Source organism: Sphaeramia orbicularis, chromosome 12 (assembly GCF_902148855.1).
Source record: "Sphaeramia orbicularis chromosome 12, fSphaOr1.1, whole genome shotgun sequence".
In the NCBI taxonomy this organism is placed as follows: Eukaryota; Metazoa; Chordata; class Actinopteri; order Kurtiformes; family Apogonidae; genus Sphaeramia; species Sphaeramia orbicularis.
In genome coordinates, this window is record NC_043968.1 from 77,300,567 (window position 1) to 77,315,803 (window position 15,237).

At 35.7% G+C, this 15,237-nt stretch overlaps 1 protein-coding gene across 1 annotated transcript in view; it reads right to left on the reverse strand.

The window, feature by feature from the left end:
• The window catches only part of bmpr1bb (bone morphogenetic protein receptor, type IBb), a 183,335-nt gene that overhangs the window by 20,967 nt on the left and 147,131 nt on the right, over window positions 1-15,237 (reverse strand). The gene's annotated exons all lie outside the window — the stretch shown is intronic.

Below are 15,237 nucleotides of genomic sequence, written 5' to 3' on the forward strand. Positions count from 1 at the left end.
TCCCTCAGTTCTTCTTCACTTCTCTACTTTTTAAAATGTATTTTATACAGGGTGGGGAAGCAAAATTTACAATGAACATTTAGTTGTTTTTTCTCAGCAGGCACTACGTCAATTGTTTTGAAACCAAACATATATTGATGTCATAATCATACCTAACACTATTATCCATACCTTTTCAGAAACTTTTGCCCATATGAGTAATCAGGAAAGCAAACGTCAAAGAGTGTGTGATTTGCTGAACGCACTCGTCACACCGAAGGAGATTTCAGAAATAGTTGGAGTGTCTATAAAGACTGTTTATAATGGAAAGAAGAGAATGACTATGAGCAAAACTATTACGAGAAAGTCTGGAAGATACTATTAAAGAAGAATGGGAGAAGTTGTCACCCGAATATTTGAGGAACACTTGCGCAAGTTTCAGGAAGCGTGTGAAGGCAGTTATTGAGAAAGAAGGAGGACACATAGAATAAAAACATTTTCTATTATGTACATTTTCTTGTGGCAAATAAATTCTCATGACTTTCAATAAACTAATTGGTCATACACTGTCTTTCAATCCCTGCCTCAAAATATTGTAAATTTTGCTTCCCCACCCTGTAATTCCCCTCCATTTTTATGCATCTATTTAATTCTTTTTTTTTTCTTTCACTCAGTCAGGCTGTGTGTCCTTCCTGTCCCTACCTATCCCACTGTCCTAGACTTCCTCATACATAGTTGACTGTTTGATCCCCTTATTTTTTATTTGTACGTTTTTGTTTTTATTTTTATCAATTACTAGAAATTTCAATTTGAATTCCAGGCGACTCCAAGGTTGAAAAACACTGGAGTAAATCAAAGAATCCAGATTACATTTCTACTCCTTAGAAACACGTCCAAGTTGTGCCTGCCTTGGTGAAGTTACCATGGCAACGCGACCCACAGAACAGGGTGAATACGTGCCAGTGAAAGCAGCCCTGCTGTTCTGGACCGGACTCAAAGTACCTGCGTGGAGTCTGGAACCAGAATAACACCAGCAACCAGAAAGAGAGCTTTGTACTGCACATACGTGTGTGTGTGTGTGTGTGTGTGTGTGTGTGTGTGTGTGTGTGTGTGTGTGTGTGTGTGTGTGTGTACAGGAGAGCGCTCTTGTACAAAACTCTTATTTTCACTCATAGAAAAAGTGAAAGTTTCCTGTTGACAGCCTGTTTTCCCCAGTGCACTCTGGGTTTTACTCAGTCATAGCAGTCAGATCCATTCCACACTCGGTCTGCACACAGGCAGCGTACAGAAGCCCTAGTTTATCATGTTGTCCACATGTATTACAGGGTGGGGAAGCAAAATTTACAATGAACATTTAGTTGTTTTTTCTCAGCCGGCACTACGTCAATTGTTTTGAAACCAAACATATATTGATGTCATAATCATACCTAACACTATTATCCATACCTTTTCAGAAACTTTTGCCCATATGAGTAATCAGGAAAGCAAACGTCAAAGAGTGTGTGATTTGCTGAATGCACTCGTCACACCAAAGGAGATTTCAAAAATAGTTGGAGTGTCCATAAAGACTGTTTATAATGGAAAGAAGAGAATGACTATGAGCAAAACTATTACGAGAAAGTCTGGAAGTGGAGGAAGCAACAAAAAACGTACCAAAGCTTTTATTAAAGCTCTCAAATCCAAAATCCTAAAGGATCCAACCAAATCCATGAGAAAAATGGCAACTGAACTTGAGGTAGACAACAAGACCGTTAGAAATGCAGTAAAATATGATTTGAAGTTAAAATCTTACACAAGAACACCAAAACACTTGTTGACAACAGCAACAAATCCAACTTTAGCAATTTTTGGGAATCATGTTTATGGCCGCCTTCTAGCCCAGATCTAAACCCTCTGGATTCTGCTATTTGGGGCGTTTTAGAACATGGAACCAATAGAACATCACACAGCAATGTCGACTTTCTTAAAGATACTATTAAAGAAGAATGGGAGAAGTTGTCACCCGAATATTTGAGGAACACTTGCGCAAGTTTCAGGAAGCGTGTGAAGGCAGTTATTGAGAAAGAAGGAGGACACATAGAATAAAAACATTTTCTATTATGTACATTTTCTTGTGGCAAATAAATTCTCATGACTTTCAATAAACTAATTGGTCATACACTGTCTTTCAATCCCTGCCTCAAAATATTGTACATTTTGCTTCCCCACCCTGTATAAAGCAGAGTTCTGAGTGTAGGAGTTACTGAGGAGGCATTTCATTCAGAGGAGGTCAGAACTGAGGGAAACCAACACAAACAAACACAACTGGGTCAAAACACAGACGGTTGGTTATTATGGTTTTCAAGTCGCCACAGTGAAAACCACGTATGCAAATCATTTAAGTCATGAACATGTTGGTCCGGTATCGAACAAACCCAAAACAGAAGAACAGAATTTAAAGAAAGACAGTTAAAGTTACAGATACAGACAGTCTGAACAGCACTAATCTGAGCCAGTCCACTTTCATACGTGATCCTAAATCCGACCCAGACCACTGTCATACATGGTCCTAAATCTGACCCAGACCACTGTCATACGTGGTCCTAAATCTGACCCAGACCACTTTCATACGTGGTCCTAAATCTGACCCGGACCACTTTAATATGTGGTCCTAAATCTGACCCGGACCACTTTCATATGGTCCTAAATCCGACCCAGACCACTTTCATACATGGTCCTAAATCTGACCCGGACCACTTTAATATGTGGTCCTAAATCTGACCCGGACCACTTTCATATGGTCCTAAATCCGACCCAGACCACTTTCATATGTGGTCCTAAATCTGACCCAGACCACTTTCATATGTGGTCCTAAATCTGACCCAGACTACTTTCATATGTGGTCCTAAATCTGACCCAGACTACTTTCATATGTGGTCCTAAATCTGACCCGGTCCACTTTCGTATGTGGTCCTAAATCCAACCCTGACCACTTTCATATGGTCCTTAATCCGACCCGGACCACTTTCATATGCGGTCCTAAATCCCACCCGGACCACTTTCATACGGGGTTCTAAATCCGACCCGGACCACTTTCATACGTGTTCCTAAATCCAACCCAGACCACTTTCATACGTGGTCCTAAATCCGACCCAGATCTGATATTTTCCAATGTGACTTCAGTCTGAACGTCCAGGTCGCATTTATCCGACCTTTACGTCATTGAAATGCGACAAACGTCCCAGTTGTTCGTCCCATGTGCATACGTCTCAATTATTTTTTCTTCCTTCACTCCAAAAACGTTCACACGAGGGTGAAAAATGCGTTCTCTGCATCTCGTTTCACTTCTTTGTCTCCTAACCACTTCCATGTGTGCGCAATTCCACATCCAACCCGTTTTCTCCTCCTTTTAAACGTGTTAAATACAGACACAGTTTCTATCAGCTAAATTGCTTTCAGGTTTGATAAATCACTTTGCGTGTGCTAAACTAACATATTTACATTTTCTCCTCCCAGCACATGCACAACTGCATCTAAACGCCCCATATTTCATATTCATTGTGTCAACTGTACTAACTGGATGCAGACTCGTTATTTTGCACCTTTGAAAGACACAACCCTTAGTGTCACTGTTAGTAAATCAGTTTGTACATTTTTTTGTGCGTGCAATGAGTTTGCACACGTTTTAATACAAACCTTTGATAGATCCGGCCCTAAATGTGTAAAGCGATGTTCATTTTGACTACATAAATAATAATAATTGTAGTTTTTACTCAAATGTACAACATAAGGATATGAATCAAACACTGTACAAATAGAATATGAAACACAGTCGATACATGATTCATTAACCCTTTCATGCATAGTGGTCACTCCAGTGGACAGTTCTTCTTCAGCTGTTCTCTTGTATATTCATGGGTTTTGTTGTTTCAGTTCCATATCAGCCAACACAGTGGATTCTTATGCATCATCCCAAACACTGCAGTTCATACCATTACTGGAACATTGCTGCTCTTGATAAACCTGATCGGCACTAACATTTCTGAAACAAAAAGTTTTGGGTTTTTTTCTTTGCATATCCTCCTGAGACCCAGTAATGCATTTTGTCCTCTGTAGGGGACAAAAGTTTGACAGTTTAACTTAAAAAAAAAATACTGTCCATTACAAAGGACATTCCATTAAAAAACTAGAAGCACTCGGAGAGCGCAGACCTCCGCCAAGGCTGATCAGTGGCCCCCCCACCCCCGATCACCACCAAAATGTAATCATTTCTTCCTTATCCCATTTCCAACAAACCCTGAAAATTTCATCCAAATCTGTCCATAACTTTTTGAGTTATGTTGCACACTAACGGACAGACAAACATGGCCCCCCCCCGTGGGCCCCCCACCCCCGATCACCACCAAAATGTAATCATTTCTTCCTTATCCCATTTCCAACAAACCCTGAAAATTTCATCCAAATCTGTCCGTAACTTTTTGAGTTATGTTGCACACTAACGATCAGTGGCCCCCCCCCCGTGGGCCCCCCCACCCCCGATCACCACCAAAATGTAATCATTTCTTCCTTATCCCATTTCCAACAAGCCCTGAAAATTTCATCCAAATCTGTCCGTAACTTTTTGAGTTATGTTGCACACTAACGGACAGACAAACAAACAAACAAACCCTGGCAAAAACATAACCTCCTTGGCGGAGGTAAAAATAAAAAAAAATCAATCAATAAATAAAAACAATTTTTAAAATGTATCTGAAAAAAAAAACTGTTGCATTATGAAGTTTCCGATCAAGACCATTTTTAATGTAAAAAAGCTAAAATTGGCAATTTCCTGGGTCTCAGGAAGATATTATTCCCATGAAATGAGTAATAACTAGTATTAGAGTATGATAAAATGTGAGGAAAACATCAGATTAGCTGCATTAAAAATGTTTTTGTTTCATAGTTTTCACACAGTATATCACTTTCTGATGATGAGTTTTAAATACATGTTTCTTTGCTTCAAAAATTAAACGCATGGTGTCCAGCTGAGTGGACATTTTTGGAACTGTGAAAAATAGGTTCATAAAGAAATTTCAGTTGTATTGCTTTTTTCATGCCTAAAGAGGAATAAAAACACTCAAGAAAAAAATATTGACTACGGTTCTCATAATTCATGCATGAAAGGGTTAAAAACAGTGATGAAGAAGTGCTCATGTTTTCATCCGTGCTATCACATCAGTCGGACGCAGCCTTTGTATGAGTGCAGACTGAAAGCAGCTCTGACAGCAGCAGGTCCCTGAACGCCTCAGTGGTCACCCAGCTGAACTGGGATGTGTCTCAGTCCTTCAGATGGATGTCCTCCTCCTCACGCTCTGGTCCAAACTCTGCGTCTGCTCTTTATTCTACCGTCCGCTGACTCTTATTGTCATTTGGGAAGAAAATAATATTTACAAGCAGCTGTAAAGACTGACTGAGCAAAGAGTATCCACACAACACATCAGTCACAAAGGTGCAAAAGTTTACCAGTATTTACTAAATGTCCGAAAAACAGAAGTACGTAATGACAAATACTGTTTGGATGGAAATCAACAACCACCGCAAAACCCTCCTCATGGCTCGACGACCTCATGCTTTTTCTAAATTTACAGTAGATTAACCCTTTCATGCATGAATTATGAGAACCTTAGTCAATATTTTTTTCTTGAGTGTTTTTATTCCTCTTTAGGCATGAGAAAAAGCAATGCAACTGAAATTTTTTTTTTTTATGAACCTATTTTTCACAGTTCCAAAAATGTCCACTCAGCTGGACACCATGCGTTGAATTTTTTGAAGCAAACAAACATGTATTTTAAACTCATCATCAGAAAGTGATATACTGTGTGAAAACTATGAAACAAAAACATTTTTAATGCAGCTAATCTGATGTTTTCTCACATTTTATCATACTCTAATACTAGTTATTACTCATTTCATGGAGATAAGATCTTCCTGAGACCCAGAAAATTGCCAATTTTAGCTTTTCTACATTAAAAATTGTCTTGATTGGAAACTGCATAATGCAACAGTTTTTTTCAGATACATTTTAAAAATTATTTTTATTTACTGATTGATTTTTTTTAATGGAATGTCCTTTGTAATGGACAGTATTTTCTTTTCTTTTTTTTAAGTTAAACTGTCAAACTTTTGTCCCCTACAGAGGACAAAATTCATTACTGGGTCTCAGGAGGATATGCAAAGAAAAAAAAAAAAAAAAACTTTTTGTTTCAGAAATGTTAGTGCAGATCAGGTTTATCAAGAGCAGCAATGTTCCAGTAATGGTATGAACTGCAGTGTTTGGGATGATGCATAAGAATCCACTGTGTTGGCTGATATGGAACTGAAACAACAAAACCCATGAATATACAAGAGAACAGATGAAGAAGAACTGTCCACTGGAGTGACCACTATGCATGAAAGAGTTAAATATAATTTGAAGGGTCAGCCGTCCATATGTCAAGTAGAATGGGGCCATGTGGTTCAATACTTTACAAACTTAAAACACTCTAAACTACAAAAATATTTTTATGCAGTTTTCCCATATACATGTTTTTAGGCGTGCTGTATATACTTGTGTACGCTCTAATAATATTAACCTCCTAAGACCCAGGAAATGTCAGCAAAGTACCAGCTTTTTTGGTTTTTTATTAAATAAGTGCCTATATTGGAAACATCATGATGCAACAGTTTTTTCAGATGCAGTTTTTAAAATTTTTATGGAATGTGCTTTGTGGTGGACAGTTTTCTTTTCTGTTTTTTGTGTGTAAAGTGGTGAAACTCTTGTCCACAAATGTGGACAGAAAACCCATAGCTGCGTCTGAGGAGGTTAATAACACCACATGTCCATATTTTGCGTGAAGAATGTAATCAGGAATAAGCAGATTTGTCGACTATTATTTTGTTATGTATTTTTCTTTCACTTATATTTTTACCTTTTTTGTTTTTTGAGTGTTTTGATATTTTTATTACTATTCATGTCATTGTGAATTAGTAATAATAATAATAATAATAATAATAATAATAATAATAACTAGAAAAACACTTGGGGAGCAAAGACATCTGCCAAGGAAGATCTGGCCCCCCCCCCCCCCCTCACCGATCACCACCAAAATTAAATCATTTGTTCCTTGTGCCAGTATAGGCATTTCCTAAAAAAAAAAAAAATCATCAAAATCCATCCATAACTTTTTGAGTTATCTTGCTAACAAACAAACAAACCCGGGCAAAAACGCTTGGCGGAGGTAAAAAAAAAAAAAAAAGGTCTTTCCATTGCAGTTTTGTGTGATATATCAACCACTTCTTGCAAGCAAAACAACTTTTCATCATAAAATGAGAGTTTGTCTGAAAACTCCACAGGCTCTGAGACAACACACACACACACACACACACACACACAGTGAGTGATGTAAAAGCAGAGTGTGTGAACACCCCCCCACCGCCTGTTATTCCACTGGATCTGTGTCCCTTCAGCCTAATCTGTGTTACTGTTTTCTGTCAGAGGGGAGTTTGTGGAGGTGCTCTAATCCTCCTTCACTGGCCTTGAGTTTGTCTGTTCCATCTGCCCAGCAACTGTGCAAAGAAAAAAAGATGAAAAAACCCCAATAAACTGACACTGTTACATGCATGTGTGAAGCTTCATGATGGATTATTTTGTCCATATGGTGCCAAGGTTCTAATAGTTTTGCATTTTTCATTATAGTTTTGACTTTTTTTTCTCTAGTTCAGTTAGTTTTAATTCGTTTTTAGAGCAGGTTTGCTAGTTTTTAGTAGTTTTCGTTTTCTTCTAAATGCTTAGTTTTAGTTTTAATTTTAGTTTTGTCGTATCTTTTATCTTCTTCGCTGTCGTATTCGAATAAATCTCAGACAGGACTCTGCTGCTTTCTCCCAACTTTAGTCTCCATGTTTCCAGGTAGATTTCAGATGAGAAGATGACTCTAAATGACAAGTGACGAGAAGTGTTGTATGATGCCAACAGCTAAAACTGCTAGAGCGAAATAAATCGATTTCGTACCAATCCGACGTTGACAAAGATGAAAATTTTATCCATAACTTTTATACGTTTTAGTTCGTTTCAGTTAGTTATCGTTTTTTTCTTTTAATTATAGTTTTAATTTATTTCACTTAACGAAAAATGTTTTTTCAATTCTAATTTTCGTCATTTCGTTAGTTTTTGTTAACGATAATAACCTTAAAATATAATGTGGATTAAACATGCTTAGAGTGTGTGTGACAGACTGCAGTGGGATGAATAAGAGTGAAAGGTTGGATGTGAATGAATATTTTATATAGGTGGAGTTATAGAAATGCTTTTTTTTTTTTTTTTTTTTTTACTGTTTTTTAATGTTATAGTTTTTAATTTATTTAATTAATGTTTGTTTTTTTAATGATAACATCAGCCTGAATAGGGACTACAGGTGGAAACTAGAAGCACTCGGAGAGCGCAGACCTCCGCCAAGGCTGATCAGTGGCCCCCCCTGTGGGCCCCCCCCCCACGCCAAGGAGGTTATGTTTTTGCCAGGGTTTGTTTGTTTGTTTGTTTGTTTGTTTGTTTGTTTGTCTGTCTGTCTGTTTGTCTGTCCGTTAGTGTGTAACATAACTCAAAAAGTTATGGGCAGATTTTGATGAAATTTTCAGGGTTTGTTGGAAATGGGCCCCCCCGTGGGCCCCCCCACCCCCGATCACCACCAAAATTTAATCATTTCTTCCTTATCCCATTTCCAACAAACCCTGAAAATTTCATCAAAATCTGTCCATAACTTTTTGAGTTATGTTGCACACTAATGGACAGACAAACAGACAGACAGACAGACAAACAAACAAACAAACAAACAAACAAACAAACAAACCCTGGCAAAAACATAACCTCCTTGGCGGAGGTAATTAGCACTAGTGTTACAGTCTGGTACACTGCATCTGTCCTGTGGAAGGTTTATGTTTATTGTGCATTGTCCCTGTCTAAATAAATAAACAAAATGAAAAAATAAAATGAAATGAAATGTTTTCATTATCAACAAATTCTGTAAAGTCCTCTAAGGAAACCTTGTTTTTGTATTTCACTGTACTAGGGATGTAATGATATGAAAATGTCATATCATGGTTATTGTGACCAAAATTGTCACAGTTATCATTATTATCACGGTATTGTTGAAACTGTGCTCAGAATTTTCAAAACGTACTTATACACACACTGATATAATTTAACCAAGTTGTATTTAAAAAAAAATAAATAAATTAAAAAAAAAAAAAAAAAATAATAATAATAATAAAAAAGACTAATAAAATAATTGGCACAATGTACCTTCTGTTGGCAGAAACATTCAAGTATTAACCCTTAGTGGTCTGAGCCTATTTTGGCCGTTTTTCAGTACTTTTGATTTTGCCTTTATATACTATATAAACAAATGTTTACTGTACAATTGTTTGGTATCTTTTTTTTTAAGCACAGCTTCATCTATATCATCTGTCTATTTTTTTTTTTTTACTTTAACCTACTATATCAACACAAAGGACAGAAAACACAAAAAATATATAAAATCCAATTTGAAAACCAAGTAAGTAGTATAAGTGACAACGAGTGACGGACCGTGAAGTGTCGTACGGTGCTGCTAGCTAAAATTGCTAGAGCTAAATAAATCGATTTCGTATCAATCCAACATTGGCAAAAACGAAAACGAAGGGAATTTTATCCAGAATTTTTATCCGTTTTAGTTAGTTTTGTAAGCACACAATACAGTTTCAGTTTGTTATTGTGTTTTTCTTTTAATTATAGTTTTAATTTATTTCAGTTATCGAAAATGTTTTTTCAATTCTAATTTTCGTCATTTCGTTCGTTTTCGTTAACGATAATAACCTCGAATGTAATGTGAATTAAACATGCTTAGAGTGTGTGTGACATACTGCAGTGGGATGAATAAGAGTGAAAGGTTGGATGTGAATGAATATTTTATATAGATGGAGTTATAGAAACGCTTTTTTTTTTTTTACTGTATTTTAATGTTATAGTTTTTATTAATGTTTGTTTTTTTAATGATAACATCCGCCTGAACAGGGACTACAGGTGGAAATTAGCACTAGTGTTACAGCCTGGGAATTTTATCCATAATTTTTATACGTTTTAGTTAGTTTTGTGAGCACAAAATACAGTTTCAGTTAGTTGTCGTGTTTTTCTTTTAATTCTAGTTTTATTCATTTCAGTTATCGAAAATGTTTTTTCAATTCTAGTTTTCGTCATTTCGTTAGTTTTCGTTAACGATAATAACCTTGTATTGTACTGGTTGGAAAGGAGTTCAATGTGCACTCTATTGTCTTCACTTACACACACACACACACACACACTGTACACACATGTAACATGCTGTGTCAGCTATGGGGCACACTCAAGGTCACCCCGAAATCTGATCTGCATCCCCCTCACATTCCACAGGCTGCTCCTCAAACTGCACACACACACACACACACACACACACTGACCAGTGTAGCAAACACACACTTTAAACACTGTGGATGATCCACAGAGTACAAGACTGTGGTGGAATGTACTTTTACTTTTACTAAAAGGTCAGTTGTAACAGTCACAGTCACAAATAGTTACAAAAAAACAAACCTTGTATTTGTTAGAAGTCTGAGTCTGAGTTTGAGTTGAAATTATCTAATATGTGCATTTTCTGTGATAACAGATAGAATGAATGAATGAATTTATTTTTGGTTTTACATCAGTCATTGTAGTCAGTACATCAGTTGTAATAAACTAAATAAAAAGCTTATTTTTTTGCCTATCCTTTTCAACTAACACACTGTTTACATCAACTTAACCCTTTCATGCATAGGTCACTCCAGTGCACAGTTCTTCTCCAGCTGTTCTCTTGTATATTCATTGGTTTTGTTATTTTAGTTCCATATCAGCCAACACAGTGGACGCTTAAATGCACCATCCCATGCACTGCAACTGATAACATTACTGTAACGTTGCTGTTCTTGACAAACCCGATCTGCACTAACATGTTTCAATGTAAATCAACTGTTATTTGTCAGGGAATAAAAGTTTTGTTTTGTTTTGTTTTTTTTGCTAATCATCTCCATGAAAAGAGTAATAATTAGCATTAGAATATGTTAAAATGTGAGATTAAAATGTGAGATCTCAGATTTTATTTCAGTGTTTTAATATCGATTTCTGATATTGGGTTTTAAACACGTTTCTTTACTTCAAAAATGAAATGCATGTACATTTTTGTAACTCCATGAAAAAAAAAACAACTTGATCACACTGTTTTTTTCATGCCTACGGAGGAATAAAAACACTCAAGAGAAAAATCTTAACTAAGGTTCTCATGGTTAGTGCATGAAAGGGTTAAATGTGTACAGCATCGAGCATTCACACCATAATAATAACAAAAAAAAAAAAAAAAAAAGTCAACAACAAAAACACATCTACCATCTCAGTTCAATATTTCTGAATAATTTAAACTTAAAGTACTTTTTTTTTTTTTCTTAAACTTCGCCAAAGGAGTGGATAACTTAAATGCATCATAAGGTCCATTCCATAATTTCACACCCATAATCCCAATTCATCTAGACTTCACATCTGCCCCCACTCTAATCCACTCACACATATCAAAAGCTCTAAAATTCATATTACTGTCTTAATTCCAAGAAACCACACCTGATCTTTGCGACAATACTATTTTTATCCTTCATGTTCCATATACCTATTTAGAAACAATTCTTTATAGCTCTTTTTAAATACATTTATGTTTGTCGAATCAAACCACAATCACAACAAGTGGTTCCAGGTCCAACAAACCCCGCCCCTCGCACATATTGTATCTTATTTTAACATCGATCCAGCTGATGTCATCATGTCTGTACGTGTGCTGATGTCATATCAACTGCCTCCATATATGTGGCAAGTTTGAAGTAAATTGGAACAAAAGTGATGTTTTTATATCCAATCCAATTTGATTTATAAAGCACTTTAAAACAACTGCATTGGACCAAAGTGCTGCACAGAAGAATAATTACAACCAAAATAGAAGAATAAAATACAGAACAGATTTAAAGACTTAGAAACTGTACAAAAAGGAAAAAGTGCTATACAGAAGAATAAATAAAACCCAAATAAAATAGAAAATAGACAATTGAAATTCACCCATTATAAGTAAATGGGGAAAAAAAAGATTTAAAAAAATTCATTAAAAATTTGAACTTTGACCTACTTTTCCCAAAATGTTATCACATCTATTCTGGGTCACTGGTAATCTATAAACCCAATTTGGTAAAAAAAAAAAAAAAAAAAAAAAAAAACTGAATGGCAAAATGACAAAAAAATGAATGACATTTCAGGATTAATCAAAATTAATCCACAGCAAGCCTGTGATTAATCTGATTACAAAATTTAATCTTTTGACAGCTCCATAAATAACTAAATAACCAATAAAAATAAAAATAATAATAACAAGTGGAGTCCACCACAGCAAACCCCGCCCATCACATGTATTTCACCCATTATAAGTAAATAGGAAGATTTTAAAAACTCATAAAAACTGTGAACTTTGACCTACTTTTCCCAAAATGTAATCATATCTATTCTGGGTTATTGGCAATCTATAAACCTAATTTGGTAAAAAAAAAAAAAAAAAAAAAAATTGAATGGCAAAATGACAAAAAAAAAAAAAAAGACATTTCAGGATTAATCAAAATTTATCCACAGCAACCCTGTCATTAATCTGATTAAAAAATTTAATCATTTCACAGTAATGTATTTCACCCATTATAAGTAAATAGGAAGATTTTAAAAATTCATAAAAAATTTGAACCTTGACCTACTTTTCCCAAAATGTAATCAATGGAAATCTATAAACCCAATATGGTATGAATTCAACCAATAGTTTAGCTGCTAAAGTGTAAACCAACCAACCAACCAACCAACCCAAACAAACAAACAAACAACCATTCATGCATTCATTTTCAGTCCATCCTGCTGCTCTAGGTACCATTATTACACTATCATCCAGTCGCAGTTCTATGAAATAACCACATTAAATCTGTATAATTGTGACAATAATCCATTCAGTCTGATAAAAACCGACAGTAAATTACTCTTGTTCTTCTTAACCCAAAAAGATCCAAACCACTCCAGGCGTCCAAAGAGTCTGAACTTTAACACACTGTTACGTGACAGGAGGTCTAGGGTGCTGACACGAGAAAGAGAGGTAAGCTTGTTGAGCCGCATTATGTAATAAAAGTTCAAAGTGTAATAAGAATGTCACGTCATCTTGTAATAAAGCCGCATTATGTAAAAAACTGACACATTTTGTAATAAACTATGTCAACGCATTATATAGTAAATTTTTTCGCATTATGTAGTAAGTTATTACAATTGGAGAAATTTATTACAAAATGCACTTGACACATTTTTACTTTTAGGAAAATGTAATGTGCTAAATTAATCTTTAAACTGTGTGGTTAAAGTTCTGATTCCATTACCTGTAGCTCCTGTGACTAATTTCTTCTAAATTGCTCTGAAATTATATTAATTTGGATTGTTATTACATCATGAACCACGTTATTACTTTTTTTTTTAAATAAAAATGTCAAGTTTTGTATTGAGTTGTAATAACTTAATACATAAAGCGAAAAAATGTACTATATAATGCGTTGACGTAGTTTATTACAAAATGCGTCAGCTTTTTACATAATGCGGCTTTATTACAAGATGACGTGACATTCTTATTACATTTTGAACTTTTATTACATAATGGGAATTTATTACATAATGCGGCTCAACAAAGCTGCAAAAGCTAAATTGTGCTAGGCCAATAGCCAGCAACTGTAAGCTTAGAATTAGCTAACAGTAGCTGGCTATTATTGTATTCGCACGTGCACAGTGTGAGAATTTGAGGCCCATGGGTTCGTGGCACTGCGTTGACAGTACGATACCCTCACGAGGAGCGAGCAGGATTTCAAACAGCTCCGTTTTCCTTGCGAACACACGATTGCTGGTCGTGAGGTGTTCATGGCTTCTCCTTACCCCATGTACACTGCACCAAGCACCACACACGATTAGAGGCACATCTGGCCTGATCCCAGAAAGAGTCGCACGAGTGAGAAATCGTCTCTAAAATCGCACAGTGCATGGCCGCCTTAAGACTCAGACGAAACAAAAGTCAGCTGACACCAAACTGTGTGGAAAAGTTGATCAAAACAACAGCGAAATCACAGCAAAATCAGATGAACAGAGAATTTTAGAAGATGAATCATGTTATAAAACACAACCACCCATTTGTTATAGAGTGTAAATTCAGCAAATCTGCATGTGAGACATAAACTGTGGTTTTGGGTTTAGGACATGATGTCAGCAAATCATAAAAAAAAAACAGACCTCAACTAATAAAGAAATAATAGACTTAGTTGTGTCATGTTTTCAAACCACAGAAATCCCCTGATCTGTTTGTGTTTAGTCAGTCGACAGAATTAAAATGAATATGTGAAAATCATGCAACATGTTTCAAAGTAGGAAGGAAGGAGGCGGGATCAAGCCATAAGGACGGAGCTGGGCCAATCAGACGCTCTCATATGTGACCTCTGTTTTCATCCTCTTCAGCTGGAGCCTGACACATATTATACAATGTGGAGGCATTTGACCTGGTCATGTGTTGGTTTAACCCTTTCATGCATGAATTATGAGAACATTAATCAATATTTTTTTCTTTATTCTTCTTTGGGCATTAAAAAACAATGCAATAATTTTTTTAAAACCCTTTCATGCACGAATTATGAGAACCTTAATCAAAAATTTTTCCTGAGTGTTTTTATTCCTCTTTAGGCATGAAAAAAACAATGTGATTGAACATTTTCTTCTGAAAAATAAATAAATACATAAAAATTATTAAAAAAAAAAAAAAAAAAATACATACAAAAAATAATAATGAAAAAAAAAAAAATCTTATGAATTCCCATCCAACCATTCACTCTTATTCGTCCCACTGCAGTCGGTCTCACACACTCTGAGCATGTTTACTTCACATTCCATTATATATACAGGGTGGGGAAGCAAAATGTACAATATTTTGAGGCAGGGATTGAAAGACAGTGTATGACCAATTAGTTTATTGAAAGTCATGAGAATTTATTTGCCACAAGAAAATGTTTTTATTCTATGTGTCCTCCTTCTTTCTCAATAACTGCCTTCACACGCTTCCTGAAACTTGCACAAGTGTTCCTCTAATATTCAGGTGACAACTTCTCCCATTCTTCTTTAATAGTATC